This window comes from Protopterus annectens, chromosome 16.part0 (genome assembly GCF_019279795.1).
Source record: "Protopterus annectens isolate FY-2018-M chromosome 16.part0, PAN1.0, whole genome shotgun sequence".
In the NCBI taxonomy this organism is placed as follows: domain Eukaryota; kingdom Metazoa; phylum Chordata; order Ceratodontiformes; family Protopteridae; genus Protopterus; species Protopterus annectens.
The window spans coordinates 343,032,535-343,050,710 of record NC_056750.1 but is presented as its reverse complement, the minus strand read 5'-3'; the positions used below and the strand labels follow the sequence as shown (position 1 = coordinate 343,050,710).

At 37.7% G+C, this 18,176-nt stretch overlaps 1 protein-coding gene across 3 annotated transcripts in view; it reads left to right on the top strand.

The window, feature by feature from the left end:
- LRRC8A (leucine rich repeat containing 8 VRAC subunit A) overlaps positions 1 to 18,176 on the top strand; it is a 547,593-nt gene that overhangs the window by 254,507 nt on the left and 274,910 nt on the right. The window contains exon 3 of one of the 3 annotated variants that reach the window (XM_044058794.1): positions 2,954 to 3,074. The exons of 1 other annotated variant lie outside the window; for it this stretch is intronic. The gene's annotated coding sequence lies outside the window, so the exon portion shown is untranslated. Of the gene's footprint in view, positions 1 to 2,937; positions 3,075 to 18,176 lie in introns of all 3 variants that reach the window. One more of the 3 variants, XM_044058795.1, reaches the window with a different exon arrangement.

Sequence of the window (18,176 nt, the reverse complement as noted above, 5' to 3'; positions counted from 1 at the left end):
CATGTTAGAATCAAACCCTGCACCTTGTGTTTCTAAGGTAAGCACCTTAACCATTACGCCAGCCTCCCAAGGCTTACTTGATTTACAAAATCTTTGAAAGTGATTCCATTTCTTACATTTATGGCATTGCTGACCAAATGTCAAGCACGTTTCTCTTTTAGTCTCATGGTTGGCACCACAGTTGTGACAGTTTTATAATAAAGTTTGACTTGGGTTTTGCTGATTCACCCTTGTATGGCACTGAGCATGCTCCTTTAACTGAACTAGTCTTAAAACTTGCTGGAAGATTGCAGGTTTTCCTTGCCGCACTTACAGGGGCTACAGCTGCCATGTGCTTAGCCGTGTTGCATGCTGTCTACATTTGCTATGGAGCCTGCAAAAACATTGGTGTTCACACTTGCAAGCATATTTGTGTGCCTTTCTATAACTTCATGAATTTGACAAATCTCAGTAGCTTTGCTCAGTGTTAAATCACCGTCACAAAGCAAAATCTTTCTCACAGCAGCATTATTAATACTACACATGAGCCTGTCCTTTATTAACTCATCTTTCAAGTCACCAAACTTACACGTTTTAGCTTCTTAGGTCAGTAATATAAGCTGCAAAAGTTTCTCCTTGCTTTTGAGCTCTTGTATAAAACAAATGCCTCCCTAATGTAACATTGTTCTGGGGGGTTGCAGATTTCTCTGAATTTGTGCTTCAAACACTCTGGGGCTTCCCTTGATTCAGCCTGTACAGTAATATGATGATTTTCCCCTTTACCTTCATACACTGCTGGTGCATATACAAATGAACGCTCTTTTTCTATGGCCTCTGACCCTGCTAGATTTAGCAAAATGAATGCCCTGGTGTGTACGTCTTTATCAGAATAAGCTGCTTGTATGAATATATTGTACTCTTGCTTGTATGAATATATTGTACTCTTGTTCAAATAATCTCCAGTTATCTGCAATCTTCTGATCAAATACAAGCGGTAGTGGTTTATGAAAATCCTCTGCTATATTACTACATCTCAGTGAAGACTTTTGCCAGTAACACGAACACACTCATGTACATCTGACAGAAATTTATGCCAGTACTTGTAACTATGCCCAATAGCACAACAAGCCTCTGTATAACTGAACTTTGCAAAATACGTTTCTCGGGCACTGTAATACTCTTGAAATCACCTTACTGTAAAAGTCACTGTCACTTATTTTAAGAAACATTTCAGAATAACTGGACTGTGAGAATAAACTGGGCAGAAGAAACTCATAGTAATAAACATTTTGAAGTAATTGCACTTTGCATATGGACAGTACACAGCACATTGAAATTTCCCAAAAATGGCTGTACTTTGCTAAACAACTCTGTATAGTGCAAGAAACACTTGTAATTGCGGCACTCTGCGAACAGACAAACCCAGCACAAGAAACTTTTTGAAATGTCTGTATTCGACTGCACTTTATGAAATAGTAGCACTTTGTATACAACAAGCTCTTTGGAGTAAATGTACAGTAATAAACACACATTGTAAGCACTTTTGCACACTTTGAGATACTTCGAATAACTCTAGTTTTACTATGTAGAACGCCAATCAACGCGTAGCAGTAGTTTATGTCAAAATACAGTAATTTACCAAAATACACACAGTCGCCTTGCTTTATTTATACTGTGTCCTTTTTGCTCTTTGTTATATTCGTTTTGCTCATTTAATCCCTTTTCGTGCACATTATATTGTTTTAGTGCTCGTTTTAACTCTAAACATGTTCATTTTAACTCTATAAACATGCTCATTTTGCAATTCTGAGGTAATTCTGAACCCTTTTATGTGCTTTTCTGATGCTCATTTTATCAGATATCTCAATTTCAAACATTTTGTTTAATACATTTTTTTATGCTTCTTGTTTGCTTAATAAACATTTTCATGCTATTTGTTTGGTTAGTAATGCGTTTTGTGCCCTTGAAGTGGTCCGTTTTATCTTTTTTATAAAATAAATAGTTCATGTAAGTTTTCATTACCTTTAGTTCGTTTCTAGCTCTTTTTTGCATTCGGTTCACGGTTAACTCTGCACCTTGTGGCTCTGAAAAGCAGTCTCAGAATCACGGTTCTGACATGTCGCTCATCTAGTCAGGAATGAAGTAGACAACATTGTGAATTCTGTTCAGACAACTTTATTGTATACAAACATAAACATATATACAAACTAGTTGTCTCGTGCGTAGATGTTAACAGACTCCCAGAATGTCACTGAAACTATCACGTGGCTGCTATTTATTATATGCACATTCAGGTCTTAGAAATGCTTATTAAAGGTACAAGCGCATATGTTGTTGTATAGGGGACAACTTCATCTGTAATCAAATAAATGTTTCTTCTCTCATCTAAGGGGGGGTATATTCTGCTGTATTTTGAGTGTGACCCTGGATTTTTGAAGTGGTCCTAGCTAGGACTGTAAGACTTCTTAATATAGATATCTTTGCAGATATGATTGATGTATTTTTAAAAGCAGCAACTGTTAACTTCACTTGTAACCTGATGGGCAGACGTATTCTCATCGGGCCAGACATTGTTATTTAATAGTTGGTGGGGATAGCAGATTCTTGTAAGATGTTAAGTGGCTGTGTTTGTCTCATTAGTTGGATTGAAACATTTTTGCTATCTCTCTTGAATCACTGCATCTTCTCTTGTACTTTTGTATAACATTATTCTATCAACAGTTGTATGTACTATATCACCCCTTCTACTAAATACAAGCAAATAATGAAAGCTTGTGTGTGTGCACGTACATATATATATGTGGTGTGTGTATGTATGTACAATTTTTTTAATATACCTGTTTTTACCAGATTTTCTTTGTGCCCTGATAAGGGCTTGGTAGCTGCTAAAAAAGGGTAGTTTGTGATCAGCACACTTGGTCACTAAATAAATGGATGATAATTTATGAAAATGTACAGTTTCCTGTTTTCCCAGGAGCATGTCAAACAGTCTTCCTTTGTGGCATCCGTTGCTTTATCCCCGAAGATCAAAAGTTGAAGAAATTGTGAATACACTGACTCTTTCTGAAACTGGTGAGGGCAAGGTCTGTGAAGTGGTAAGCGTTTTACTTTGGTTGATATGTTTCAGTTTTCTTTTTGAGTGATCTCATTCAAAGCCATTATAAGTTTATATTTAGCAATTAGTGGTATGACACTTTTCTTCATAAATTTTGTTTAACATGCATAATCACTGTACTTTTACACAACATAAGAAACATAGCCACTCATTTTTGCATTTTGGAGTATTATTATGTTGAGGACAGTTTTGAAATATTTTGTTTCCAATACCGAAAACAGCACCAGACTGACAAAGGCATTTGAGTCAAAATGTTTCTTGTGTTTTGTGTGTAAAAACTTTTATCGCATTTAACACAGGGATTGATTGATATGTAATGTGAATGCTTTTGCAGATTCTGATTATAATAGGTTTGTTATGTGTCGTAGGACATTAACTGTCATTCGCATAGAAGCAGTTCTTAAAATTAACCATAGCGTAACATAGGCTGAATTCTCAACCCTGAAAGTTGACTTGCTATTGTGAATGATTATGGAAAAGTAGCAAGTAGTAACATAATAGAAAGTACGGTCTGTGTGTAGAACACAGGCACACAAATATGTCTCCTCATGTAAGGAAATGGAGTTGATCTTCGGTATATTAGGTTATTTGACATTGCCAAATGTAAAAAAAAAAAAAAAAAAAAAAGATTTGTTTCTTTGTGTTAGTTAACTGGGATGTAGCAGTGATCCTCTTGAATCCCTTTTAGACATGCCTGTGTGTGCCTGCTTCACAACATTTTCCTTTGGGCTTAAGGTCACTTAGGATGAAAAGTGAAATGTTGCTATGTAAATTAAGTGACATAAAACCAATTAACTTGCTCAGATTTGAATAGGTTTTGGTTCAAAATGTGAATTATTCCCCCTTAAAAAAAAAAAAAAAAATAGGAGCAATTTTTATTGCAAGAGAAGCAGCAGCCTCTGAGTTACGAATAATACAAACTGCGCAGTCCTCATGCATGGTGCACTTAATCTTTGCACGGAATGCTGTTCTAGTCCTATACAGTACTAATGTATAAATATTTATCAGACAGCCAATGCTTATGTATTGCACTTCAGCCTTAGGTTTTCAATTCTTTGTGTTTTTAAGAAGCTCAGAAATATTTTATAGTTGTCCATTTTCAAGTGCAGCTTAGATCTGTGGAAGAGAAACAGAAGATATACCCAGGACTGTCCCCGTACTACTAATGGGTAAGATGCAGCTCCTAAATGCTTTATCCCATGTGTGGTTGCCCTCATATTATCTATGGTTATGATCCCAGCTATTCTCATTAGGGGTAATGTATAATTAGCGACCATGGGATGGGTAAGGCCATTCTATAACCAAATGGGTTAGGTTATTTTGATCAGAAAAAGAGAAACTGGTCAGGCTTAAAATAGCCTGCAAGGGCAGCTAGCCTAGTACTTGCCTATGAACTTAATAAGTTCTCCCTATAAATTCATATTGCCCCTTAAAAAGAAAATAATGGGGAAAAAAAACGCTCACAAAGCTATTTACACAGAGATCATGTGATTGCTAACTTCTTTGTATTTTCCTTTCTAATAAACAAATGTCAGGCTTCCTGTGTAACATCATTAATACTTAAACATTTCTTTATGTTGTTGCATGTTACTCCATCTGACTTACTTACCTCTGTGTGGTAAAATTTATCTCAAGGTCATTAGACATTGCCGAGTCTTAAACACTACTTATTTTTGAAAATGTATTGTCTGTGATCCCATACGAATCTCCATTCCATATATTATATTTCCGTGAGCACTTTTTCTATTCCATTTATCGACATTTTTTTTCTTTAAATTTCTGCTTTCTCGTGATAGCTTTCTTGGCTACTATTAAAATAAAACAACTAAGCTTTTATCTTTTTATTAAATGCTATTTTGCAGCAGCTCAGTAAAAATGTCTCTAAATTGAGATTAAATTGCTTTACAAATGTATGATTAGGTATATTACTTGGGTCATGTGGCAGAGGAGAGGCCCACACAACCAAGGCTTCAGAGGTCCATTTACCGAGAAGCCTTATCACTTATGAAGTATTGCCCGACTGCTGAGCTGCGGAGACAGTCAGGGATCTCTCATCTCTGCACCTGACGACCTTGACTTCTGTGATGATAGGAGGGTACTGCCAGCCACACAAGGAGAAGAGGGCATTGGATGTATAGCGTATGCCAGCACAGCTAGCTGGAATTTTGTAAAGAATTGTATGTCATTTTTGTATCAAACTGATTTGTGCAGATGCTTGTGTTTAAAAATGTATTTGAAAAGTTGCTTGTGTTAAAATGCATCAACAGTGCTTCCTGCTGGAAAGCAAAGAAATGTTCATGCATTATTGTAACTGAATTAAATGTGTATGTTTCAACAGAGGATACTGGCAGAGTAGAGGTTAATGGCAATCAAGCTGCAGCAAGCTTTAAAATATATCTGAAATCAAAACACTTTATGGGTTAAGCCATAAAGTTGTTATACCCCAGTTTTAAAGTGAGCCAGAGACACAGTGTCTGTGCTAGAGAATAGGTTACTGCTAGGTTACAGCTCCTGTAGGAAGAGTGAAATGGTTTTATGACTTCCCGCGGCTGTCCCACATCTGAGCAAAGCTCTCTCTGTGTGAAAGGTAACGGGTAGGTGCTAAAATCCTGTCAGCTTCTAGTGTTGGTGAGTATTGGAAACAGTCAGATAACCAGGTGTAATGTCATTGTGTAATAAACTCTGAAATAATATTTAGATATTAGTAGGAAATTGCTCTCAGCATTCTGTATTCTGTCTTTGATCTGACAAATAAAGAGCACTCGTCCATCTTACCTTGCTGTAGTAAGTAACTTAACCAGGGAACAGTAATTCTTTTAGATTAGTCAGGAAAATGTAGTAAGATTAGAAATACTGTCTTTGTATAACTGTGTGAAACTTTTTTCATCTGTGTTGTTTTTAATATCATGGCTGAAACTCTGGTGTTTACTGTAAATAGATATTTAGTATTTTCTTGTTCTTTTATTTATTATTAAATATATTTAAACTTTTCATTGTGGCTGGTCTTTTTAGAGAATATTTAAGATTTGAGAGTTTGCATATTTATTTGGCCACTTCTGAAAGCCTGGCTGTTTGGTCAACATTACCATTTGTATTAATATTAATTTCACCTAGTATAATTGGGTACCATTGCAAAAGCCTTAGGTAGCTGCCTTTTGTAGTGCTTGGTGGCAGTGATAACTACCTTATAATCTGGGCAGAAGGGGGCATGGCTAGAAAACCTGTACCAACCTTTCCCAGGTGTGTGCAAATTAAATCTCAGTGTGTGCGTTTGTCAGCTACTTGGTGCAGGGACATGAAGCACTGGCTTCACAGAGAGAGGAGGACTTGGCTTGGGCAGTTGGCTAATGGCATAACTCTGCATCTGTACCAGTGGAGAGTCTTATAGGGAACCGGGAGGGAGACATCTAAATCTCTCTTAAATCTCTTTGTAAAATACTCTTAAGTTCCGAATGGCCACAGTTCAGCCCATATTTCCACTTCTTTGTAAGAACGATTGGCTGTGCTCAGTAGATCTCCAGGATATGTACTATCACATCAGAATGGACAGATGATCCAGGAGGTATCTTTGCTAATGGCTGGGGGGCAGTCACTTCCAATTTAGAGCCCTGCCTTTTATAGCCCCCCTCCCAGTTATCGTCCTCTGTGCAGACTAGACACAGTAGCCTGGGATATAGCTTTTCATTTCAGTCTCACTCTACAGGCATCCTACATCCCATCAGTGCAAAATGTTGTAGCAGAGCCAGGACTAGGCCCAGACCCTCATGAGTGGAAAGCGAATCTGATGGTATTCCAGGAATTGATCCACCTGTGGGGAAACGCCTCAGATAGGTCTATTTCCCATCATTTGCAACAATCAATTGGCAAAATATTGCCCCATGACTGCATGCAAGAAGACCTGGAAAACAAACCTTTTTCATTTCCTTGGATTGAATTTTCTTGTATACTTTTCCACCTCTTCGGCTGACATCTTGGGTCATTCTCATGATTCAGAATGAGACTCTAAGGATCATTGTGGTGGCTGCCTTTAGGGCCATGTAACAGTGGCTCTTCCTTCTTTTGGAAATGGCCATAGGCAATTACAAAAGCTTCCCCACAAATTGTACCAAGTCACACAAGACAGAGGATGTTTGAGGCACCCTAACTTGATACAGCTACAGCTAACAGTCTGGATGATTCAGAAAATGTGTGCAGTAGGTATTAAAGGAAAGGAAGAAACCTGCTACTAGGAAGTAATATATTAGCAAATGGAAACTGTTTTTCTAGTTGGTGCCAAGACAAGAACCATGACCTTTAAGGCTATTATTTCTCTTGTTCTACAGTGTTTGAGTTGTTATCCTCTGGTCTTTTGTATACATGTTGGCTATGTCAGCATGTCTGCACGTGGAATGTCTCTTTTCAATGCATTCTGATGTTAAAATGTGTTTGATAGGGGTGTTACATATGAGGCCTCCTAGAAAACAGATGGCTTCTCCTTTGCATCTTAACTGTGTTTAGAAAAGTTTACTTGTTTCATTTAAACTAGCTCATCAAGCTGATTTGTGATTCTTAACTTGGAAAACAGTTTTGATGATTGCTCTGACTTCTACAAGAAGAGTACTTTAGTTGCAAGCTCTTATGTTGGGTCAGCCTGATTGCATTTTTCACAAAGCTAGGGTTTCTTTAAGAACCAATCCATTTTTTGAAGTGGTATTTGAATTTACTTTGAGCCATCTCCCTGTCTTTCCAAAATCTAAAAATGAGGGGTGCAGGATTCACTTTACTCTGAATATCCATAGACAACTCTAATACTGTCTTAACAGAACTAATAGTTTCAGAAACTCTGATCAGGTTTTCATTTCTGATGGTTAAAAAAACAAATCCTGTGTCAAAGCAGATCATCTCCAAATGGTTGTCTAACATTGTTACCTTTTGTTATACCCACCATATTAAGGCAATTCAAGACAGGTTCAAAAGGACCTTGACTTCATCTGTGGGATTTTGAAAAAAGGTGGATTCTAGAAGCATTTAAGAAGCAGCAACATGGTCATCTGTACACACATTCACAAAATACTGTAGATTCCTTCTCCAGTTCCAGAGCAGACTTTGCTAACACTGTTCCCCAGTGGTCCCTTGGACCATGTTTCTTCCTTCCACCAGTTAGTATAAGTTATGGTTTTGTATACATTTATCTAGTGCAGCAGTGATCAAAGGATGAACATAGTACAGTTGTGTAAGTAAAATTAGTATAACAGTAGAGGTTAGCATGATCACTGCTGTAGTAGCTGCCCCCTCCCTCCCATTTTTTGCATGTTTTGTGTTACAAAGTTGAAGATTTTTGTTTTCATTTTTATTTCCCTAGCACTGACCTCTTGCAGGGCTCTGACCTCCCTCCTTTTTGGCATGAAAGCTCTGAAGGTCTTTTTACACAAGCCACTGTTTCTCTTTAGATATGCTTGTGCTGTTAATGGTTTGGGTGCTTGGAACATGTCCCGAAGATTTGGTAGCTGGTCAGCTCTTGTATACTTGATGGGATGTAATCCATATAGCTAAGGGTACTCCCGCGGCAATCATTCCAACATACTGTGTTATGCTAAGTTTACTTGCAAAGTTGTACTTTCCATATTACCTTTCTATTTCCCATCATACCTCCAGCATTTGCGATCTTCATGAGGAAAAAAATTGTCTTAAGTCTGCTCTGGGTATAAAATACCTTTGCAGACACTTTCTTGGAAAAAAATCCTAAATCTTCTGGACTTTGTTGGGTATTTGAGGACATATGTGTGTATGTCGTTCTGTTTTTCCTTTTAAAGGAATTTCTGTTCTCAATCTTTTCTAAACCCCTGAGTGATTCTTATAGTTATCATGCAGTGTTTTGTATGCCCTGTCATCCCTGTTTATAATAGCAACTTCTGTTCTAGATTCCACTAGAAACTCTACCAAATCTGGTCTCTCACTTAACGCTCCCATATCCCTTTTTCTTTGCCTATAATCTCTTAGTTCCTGGTAGGGAAGGCAGTATTAAACCTGCAGTCCACATGTCTGCTTAGCCTTATCCCATTAGATTCCCTTTCCCTACCCGAGTACCTTTGCTAAGTTTCTCCTGGAAATTCCAGTCCCCTTACTTATTTTCTCTACCCTTACTTGCTGTCATCACTATTGATAAAATCTCATTTTCCCATTCCCATGCTGGCTTACTTCTTGCAGTACCTAATGCTACTTATGAATACAATAGTATGTATGGGGGTGGTTGTTCTCTTTAAGGACCTGCATCCAACATTCTACCCTGTTCTTTCTTCACTCGCCTCTCCTCACCATGTTTCATAAGTCAAAGTGGAAAGGGATGATAACTTTCTGCTTCTGTTACGTTCAACTTTGTAACTCAAATCCATCCCTTCAAATCAGGTAATCCTAAACCACTTTGTTCTGTGAGGAGAATCTGCTCGTCCCACTTTTCTGTTACCCTCTTCCAAATTCCTTCACTTCTCTATTAGGTGTGGTCCACAACTTCTCCTCTGGTTGGTAAAGGTATACCTAACGTGTATCCAAAAGACCATTTTGTTCATATAACATTACCTGGGCTTCTTCTAGTCTGACTTTAAAAATTCTGTATGTTAGTAGGTTTGTGCCAGAGTAATTACTGCAGTTTTTTTTTTTTATTGCAGAATCCGATTACAAAGTTGCAGGTATTTTGCCATTTCAACACGTGCTTGGAATAACGTACTAAGTTGCAGTTTTGAAGTATTGAACTGGAAATTGAGCTTGTCAGAATAGTTATCAAAATTTGTAGGCGGCAAAACCTTGCTTAGTATACTTTATTGAAACAATTTTAGATAAGTGCCTGGCCTCAAAGGATTCAGACACCAACTTACAAAAATCTTACTGTAAAAAGTAAACGTAGAAGGGATCCTGGTTAAGTCTTCACATCTAAGAGTATCGGTTTCCCCTTCAACCTTGCTGCAACCACTCTAAACAGACACAGATTTGCTTTACAGTTTGAAGCTAACCTGCTGACCATTTAACTTGTCAGCAAATTCTTGATAAAACATTTGATCACCTATCTTTAAATACTTGTGTAATACACCACCTTTGTAATATGATGCCTTGTGTATATTGTGATTACCTAAACTTTTGTTTTTACCAAAACTTTGTTGTATTTATTTATTTATGGATGCTCGTTTATTGATATCTGTTATGTAGGTATTTGTGCATTTATGAATGTTTGTTTAAGAACATTATTAACTGAATTTGTTTTTCTTCAATTGTGTGTTTTATAATTTCTTGCCTTCTTGGCCGTGCATGGTTGAAAAGGGACCACAGGCTAGTCCGCTTACCTGGCTAACAGATACTACAAATAAGTAAATGTGTAATTAAAAAAATGCAAGCCTATTATTTTCCAACAAAATGAAGTGCAGATCCATGGGATCAAAAATTTGAGTTGCATTTCATATCTTACAGTAAGGACATGTTGTGAAACCAGGAACCAAACACAAACAGTTGAACCAAGTTGTTGTGTCTTTCGGCTTTTCCCGGTTAGGGTTCGCCACAGCGGAACTCCGGTCCGCTAATGATTGGCAGTTGATTTTTACGTGCTGAGTTGCCAGCCCTAACGCACAACCTTCAACGAAGGTACGCCCATTCACACATCTCCACGCAGAAGACACTCTAGCTGAGAGTCGAACCGTTCAGCGTCTTACTGTGAGGCGAAAATGCTACCACAGCACCACCACCGCGGATAAACAGTTGAACCAAGTATGGGGCAAAAACCTACCTACTGCAACAGCATCTTGCACTTTGAGAGCAACCACCCTGTGCACCAAAAGAAGGCTGTCATTAAAGGCCAGTTCGTTAGACAGGCTAGGTTAGTCTCAGAAGACCAAGTGTATCAAAATCAAGTGACTTGTCTTGTTGAGATGTTTACAACTAGGGGTTACCCTAAGGATTTGATACACAATGTTAAACAGGAAGTGAAAAAGAAAAGATATGAGGGCTGGTTTAAACCTTTGTTAAGAATTGCTGATGAAAGTGTGAGAAACATTACTTCAATGAAGGAAGGGCATACTGATAAAGATTTCCAGGGGCCATTCTTGACTGTTTATGATTCCAGGGCGGATTTGTTAAGGGCAATTCTTGTTAAAAAAACTGGAATATCTTTCATTGTTTTGATGGTTACACTGATATTTTGTGTTCAGGCCCATTCATTGTTTATAAAAAAGGCAAAACCATTAAGCAGTTTCTCGAAGGGTCATTAGATTTTACACTTTCCAACAGAAGAAATGGTAATTTTAGATGTGGGAGTTGTAGGCAATGTTCCTTTTTGAAGGTCTGTGACCACCTTAGGTTAAACGACAAAAATATTAAAATTCCCTTTCACTTTGATTGTAATTCCTTTGGTTTGGTTTACTGTGCATCCTGTGAAAACTGTGACAGTTTTTATATTGGTAAGACCCAGAGAAGGTTTTGTGATCGTATATATGAACACATTAGGGATATTAGAAATAATGACAACAAAAATGCCCTATCCAAGCATATTTCTATTTTTCCCAACCATCATTTTGTTTTTTTCAGGTACTGACATGGTGAAAAAAGAGGCACGGGGGGGGGGTCCTTGGAAAATTGTACTTGAATACAAAGAATTACAATGGCAGGTTAAACTGAATGCATATTCTGCACCAGGTTTGAATGATGACGTATCCATAAGCAGCGTTTTAAAACGAAAAGCTTTAAATGTATAAGTCTTATTTTATTTAGGTACACCAGGACACTTGTTTGTGAATTTTGGATTGTGATTGTTTTTTATGACATTTTTATTTAAGAACAGTGGGGGGGGGTTCTTTTACCTTAAGTGGACCCAATTGAAGTTAATTAAGTTCATGACCAGGTTTCCTATTTGTGGTTTTTATCATGCGATGCTGTCTGTAACATTTTTAAATGTGTGGAAAGTTTTGTTTTATTGTTTCTGATGAAGTCATTGATGTATTCCTGACTAAAGCGCTTAAACTACTTTGGATATTTATCATTAAACTATCTTGGAGAACTGCTGACTGGTCGTGTTTGGTGGCACTGTTTCATTTTTTTGCCCCATATTTGGTTCAGTCATATATTACACTATTGTAGCATGCAGATGTTAAATATACAAGTGTTTGTTACATTTGTGAATAGGCTTTAATAAATACATACCCTAGCTTAGCTTTTGACTATGACGTTTTTATTCTGTTTAAAAAAACCTTTTAAAAAAAAAAAAAAAAAAAAAAACAGTTCTACTGTGCATACTTCAGTAATGCAAAATGGAATCTTGTACCTGTGGGCATTTAAGGTATAAGCTTCCTAGATTTATTTGAAAGTGGCATTGCCTAAGTAATGTCTGTGCTAGTGGTGTAATAGTGACTGATAATTATCTCTTACTAGCTGCCTGTATTACCATACGTTACACTACAGTGATTACATCATGCAAAACTCACAAAGGCAGGGTTTTTTTGTTCTCCTTCCCTGGATCTTCTCCAAGCCTTTTCTGCCGTTTTTCATTCTGTCCTCCTCTTTGACCTTCTCTGTACTTTTCTCTTCTTCTGGCTGGTCCTCCAGTACAGACCACAACAGTATATCCTTTCACTTTGCTTGTTTTTACCTTTCTTTTCCCCATGTAATTATATTCCACTGGCATTTAGTGTGGTATCTGAGTGTTATCTCTGTGCTTCTGGGTATACTTGTTTCCATTTAGTTTAATTGGCACAGTGCAAGTGCATTTACCTGCACACTTACACAGATGGGTCTTTCTTAGTTACCCTCTTGCCCATTGCCATCCATCTTCTTTGCCTGCAACAGCTGCTCTTATTTTTTTTTTACTGCTTCTATCCATTGTCTCTTAGTGCAGTGTGGGCTCAGCTTCTGTTTTAACTGAATTTTTCCTAGATGAACATACACTGTTTAAATGTTTAATTGTTTATTTATAGCTGTAGGTGTGTAGGTGCTGTTTGTTACTCAAACAGTTCACTCCATTAATCTGTTAGAAGTATTTGTTGCTCATGTATGCAATATTTGCACTTCATTTCATTTTACTTTTGATTCTTTATAATGTAGTGTAACTTTTTGCTTTCCTTCTTGTGCCATCTCAATAAATTGACCCTGCACAGTGGTAGTAAACCCATGTAGCAAAGAATTATATATTTTTAAATAAATGCAGAACAAGTTTGTTAACTTGATTTTACTGTGCTGAGAAGTGTTGCTTCAGTTACTCAAAACATTAGCAAGTTTAGTTATGCGGACATGCCATGAAAAATGTGCCTTCAGGTTCACGCTTTCACAAGCCCTTGAAGGTTGGCTGAGGAAAGTGTAATTGTATTCTGGAAGTAAGAGGCTATGCTGAGAAATGCAAGACTTCAGATTGCACAAGCCTGTAATGACATGCTGTAAAAAGTAGTGTTCTATCCAGATAGAGTGATTCCGCACACATTGGAGTGTTAAGTGAAATGTTTGCTGTCAGTTTTAGATAACTCTGCAGTTACTGAAGCCCCTTGGAAAATATGCAGTAAGATTTGCTTTGTCTATAACGTAATTAAGACCATTCACTGAAGAGTGTGTCTTTCAGGTGGTTAAGCCCATAAGCATGTTGAAGTGCAGACTTTGGAAAGTACTTCTTTTTAAAATGCTGAAAACAAGGTGAAAACACTGCACCTTTTAAATATGTACGCCTAATATGGAAAGATGCTGTTGAGCAGATCTGTAGTTGCTTTTAGTGATGTTTTTATATTTTTCCAGTTATCAGCATGGCTTGATTTCTTTGTAGTACCTCAATTTCTTTCCATGTCATGAAAGCATTGCGGTTGAATTTGGCTACACAGAACTGTTAGTATTGAATTTATTACTGATCTTGAGGGCTGCATTGTGTCTAGAACAGGCCCACAGTAGAAAGTTAAGTTTATTAACAAAATTTAGAAAAGTAAATGTGACATTCCGTCCTGTCTTACAGCAACAGCCCAGATGTTGGTTGCATTCCAGGCAGTTGCTTTACTGAATTGGTTAAGAATAATAGTTTAATTGGTCTTTCGCTATATTTGAGCATACATTTTTAGAATGTTACCCGTGGCGTTCCAGTCTGAAATTCACTGTGTTTTGTAGTGCCTTCCATGTTTTGCAGCTTTCAGCATATAAACTGAAATTTTTGGTTAATGATGTAATGCTTAAAAGAAGTAAATGGAAATGCATGCAAATATTTGTAAGTGAAAAGAACATCCAAATAGTTGTGAGGGAGTCATTGGTGTAGTAAATGGCATGTAATGGCAGTGTTTGCAAAATGTTTATCTTTTATTTTTCTTTGCTGCTACTCTGTGCCACAAATGGATAGGTAGAAGAACAAAATGTACTTTAAGCAAACCTCTCAAGTGCAAAGGTTGCATGATGGCAGAATGTGGTGGAAGTTAACTGTCATTTTTAAGCCATGATTCTGTGATTGCTAGAATTTCTGGCTTGTAGCAGGAGAGAAATGCAGCAGTTAGCATTGCCGCCTCACAGCAAGAGGTTCTCCCGTTTGATTCTCGGCTGGAGCGCCTTCTGTCTGGAGTCTGCATGTCCTCCCTGTGGTCAAGTGACATGTAAAGACATGCAGGTAGGTGCGTGCGTGAATGGGTGTGCCTTCTTTGAAGGTTGGACGTCGGGCTGGCAACTCTGCACCGTAAAAATCCTCTGCTAATCATTAGCTGACCGGAGTTCTACTGTGGCGACCCCTAACCGGGAAAAGCTGAAAGACATTACTAGCAGGAGAGAAATGCACTCAGTTGGTAGAGTTTAATTTTGCAACTTTTTGCGTTGGGGGGGGGGGGTGACAGTTGTGTGTAGGAGAGTGATGGGCAGTATTTTTTTTCTGGAGGTAGGGACAGGATTCATTTCAGTGTTTCTTAATAGTAAAAGAATGAAAATTATAGGAGTAAATCCTGTAGAGAGATTTTGGAAACTGAGGTTTAAAATAATCCGATTTAGGTGTATTTCATGGGATGCAATATTGTGAACCAGCTATTCCTGTTTAGCTGTTGTAAGGATTTGTATTTTTTTTTTTTTTTTTTTGAAGTAACGTAGAAGTAGAGTACCAAGGCGTTTTGGTGTGTGTGGTTTTGAGTTGTGGGTGTATGTGGTGGATGAGTTCAGTGGCAGTATAAGTTAGTGATGTGGTGATGTGAAACAATGCGAGTCAGTGTTGTGATGCAACTATAGTGGTGTGTGAATATGTAGGAGAGGAATGACTAATTTTAGTTTATTATGCTGGATTGAAGGCTTGTATACAAGAAGGGGGTAAGAGGTCAGGGATTAGTAAGTGTGAGGCAGTGGAAGGGATTTAGGATGGTCCTCAATGATATTGCTGGAGTTGCAAGTGTATGGTTAGTAGAAATTATGTAGCTAATTTATATTGATTGTAAGAGTTCTGTAGTTTGGTAACCTTTGCATATCAAAAGGGGAAAAGACAGGATGGTACAAGTCTGAAAACTTTGGGGTGGCTGGGCAACTAGGGTTGGAGTGGTAACACTTGTGCATTAGCAGGAGTCGGTGTGCACATGTGCAGAAGAGAGACACTGATTCAGATGGCTACAGTGAATTGAGGAATGTGCTACTTTCTCAAACAGGATGGACAACTGCAAAGTTAAACTAGGAAATGAAATATAAAGGTAATTTTAAGTAATTTCAAGTATGGTTTCTTCAAGGAGTTATCAGTTCCTTCACAAACTGTAGAGGTATATAGTCTTAATTGGGTCTATATTAAATCATCAAACGCTTAGAAAAGCAAATGATAATTTATCGACCCCATGTAAGTGAAAGCTTACAAACTCGAACACCTAGAACAGTGATTTTTTCCAAGGAAAAAAAATCGCTGTTCCAAAAAAAAAATACACTTAAAACATAACATAAAGTGGGGGGCTGTGCCCCCCCACACCCCCTACTTAAATATACCAACTCCGAGATCGCACTACAATGACGAAAACGGCAAAGTAACGGACATGGCCAAGTGATTTCTTTCCCAGGGAAAGAATTCGCTTATATGCCACTTTGTCATTTTGCCTTTTCATCTTTTCAAGTTCGACCAAGACTCATTCGAAAGAATGCGTCTTCAGTCATCTAATAGGAACTTGTCTTAATTATTGCATGTCAGGGGAAAAAAAAACACTTTGCAGTGGGGGCAATTAAGGCTAAGCATAACGCTCTTGCATTGAGCCATTAAGACAGCAAGCTTAACCAAGCTAAGGAAACTGTTTCAACAAATTCACTGTAGTAAATAATAAAACGGACAATTCATCCTTAAATTGATGGCAGTCAGTACACTGCTGCAGTCATTACACTTGGGTTATCCTGCCGTCAGGCGGTCCCGCAGTCGGCCAGAGTTCCAAAGTCTTGGTCCGGCGTCGGTTGCTGTCACTTCTTCCCTGACGTCAGTGCGCCAGGGGTATATAAGATGCATCCGATGCCATTTTCTTCAGTCTTTCTTGCCACGCGGTGCCCGAAGCAGAAGCAGTTTGCAAGTGCCGGTCAGCCGACTCTTGAGATTTTCAAAGTCGAAATTCAGATCCAAAGTCTTCAATAAAGCTAAGTACCCAGTTGGGGAAACTTTTTTCTTGCCTCAGACCGATGTCAGAAAAAGTTAATAATTGTATTTCTTGTGGGAAGCAAATGCCTCATAAGGACTTCCACTCTTACTGTATTCCATGTCTAGGCCCTGATCACGATGTCACTAGTTGTCGGTTTTGTGCTAGATTTAACAAACGCACTATAAAAAGATGTTTTGATTTTGCTTTGCACTACTTTGGCCGAAGGTTCAATTATACTATGCCATCGGATCAACCGACTACCTCAATTCCGAAAAAACGCAAAGACAAGGATGAAGGCAGGCATCCGAGGTCCAAAACTGATGACGAAACCTCTTTTAGGCCAGTTGCCGGTTCTCATTGAGGCGCATTTGCAGCCCCTGACACCCGCTACCTCAGAGCCACAGGCCAATTCTGACTCCCACGTGGAGACAACTAGGCCTCTGGATACTCAAGGTATTGGCCCAACGGAAACTAAACCCTCAGATGGGTCCGGATATGGCAGTCAGTTTAAGAACTTTAAATAAATAAGTAAATAACTCAGGCAAGCGTCGACAGAGTGAGAAATAACATCCAATGTGTAGAAAATCCAAGCAATCCAGTCTTCTGAAACAGATAAATCAGTTTATTGCACAGATGAACCACGATAAGCGCTTTCACTAACTAGTAGCTTCTTCAGATCACAAACAGGAAGCACAATAGCCATGTGCTTTAAATATCTGCATGTTAATTAATCAACCAACTTTTAAAGCAGAAGCGCCATAAAACAAAACTTAAAAACTAACTATATAAACATAATATCATTGACATCTAAAGTAGACAATAGTGTATACATATTCTATTGAAGATTAAAAATTAAAAATTAAAATAACCTCATTCCATAAAGAATGTAAAAACATATTATAAGCAGCATACTATCAAGTATAAAGGTATATGCAGCCTAATACATAAATGCATGTGATAGTCATATTAAATAAAACCTTAATACATGCAAGTAATAATGCAAGGCAACTTATAAACTAAGCAAGGTAGATACCATCAGAAACATGATAGCTAACAATAAAAATAGTCATATGCAGATCGAGAGAACTATTATCAAACAAAGTGATACTTGTTATAGTAAAGTCAGTACATGAATGTATATCTGCATCTGTATAAAAAATGTATATAAGTGTAGTGTCTAAATAAATATATATATCTAGATGTAAAATATGAGTGCATATGTACAAGAATAAATAAATAAATAAATAAATAAATAAATAGAAGAATAAATTATCTAGAAGTATGGAGCTAAAAACCTTAACGAAACTGCAATGTGAAATAAATAGGTTACCCAGAAAAAATGTATATGTGCAAGTATCAAAATACATTAAAATCTAAAATCTAAAAAATATTAAGAACTTTGTTCCCTACTAGTGGTGCATTAAGTATACCTTAGGACCTGGGCTGTTCCCAATCCGTGCACCCTCTCTGCCCCCAATCCTACATGCCCTCAACACTCCTTGTTATTTCAGGGGCCACACACAAACGTCGTCTTC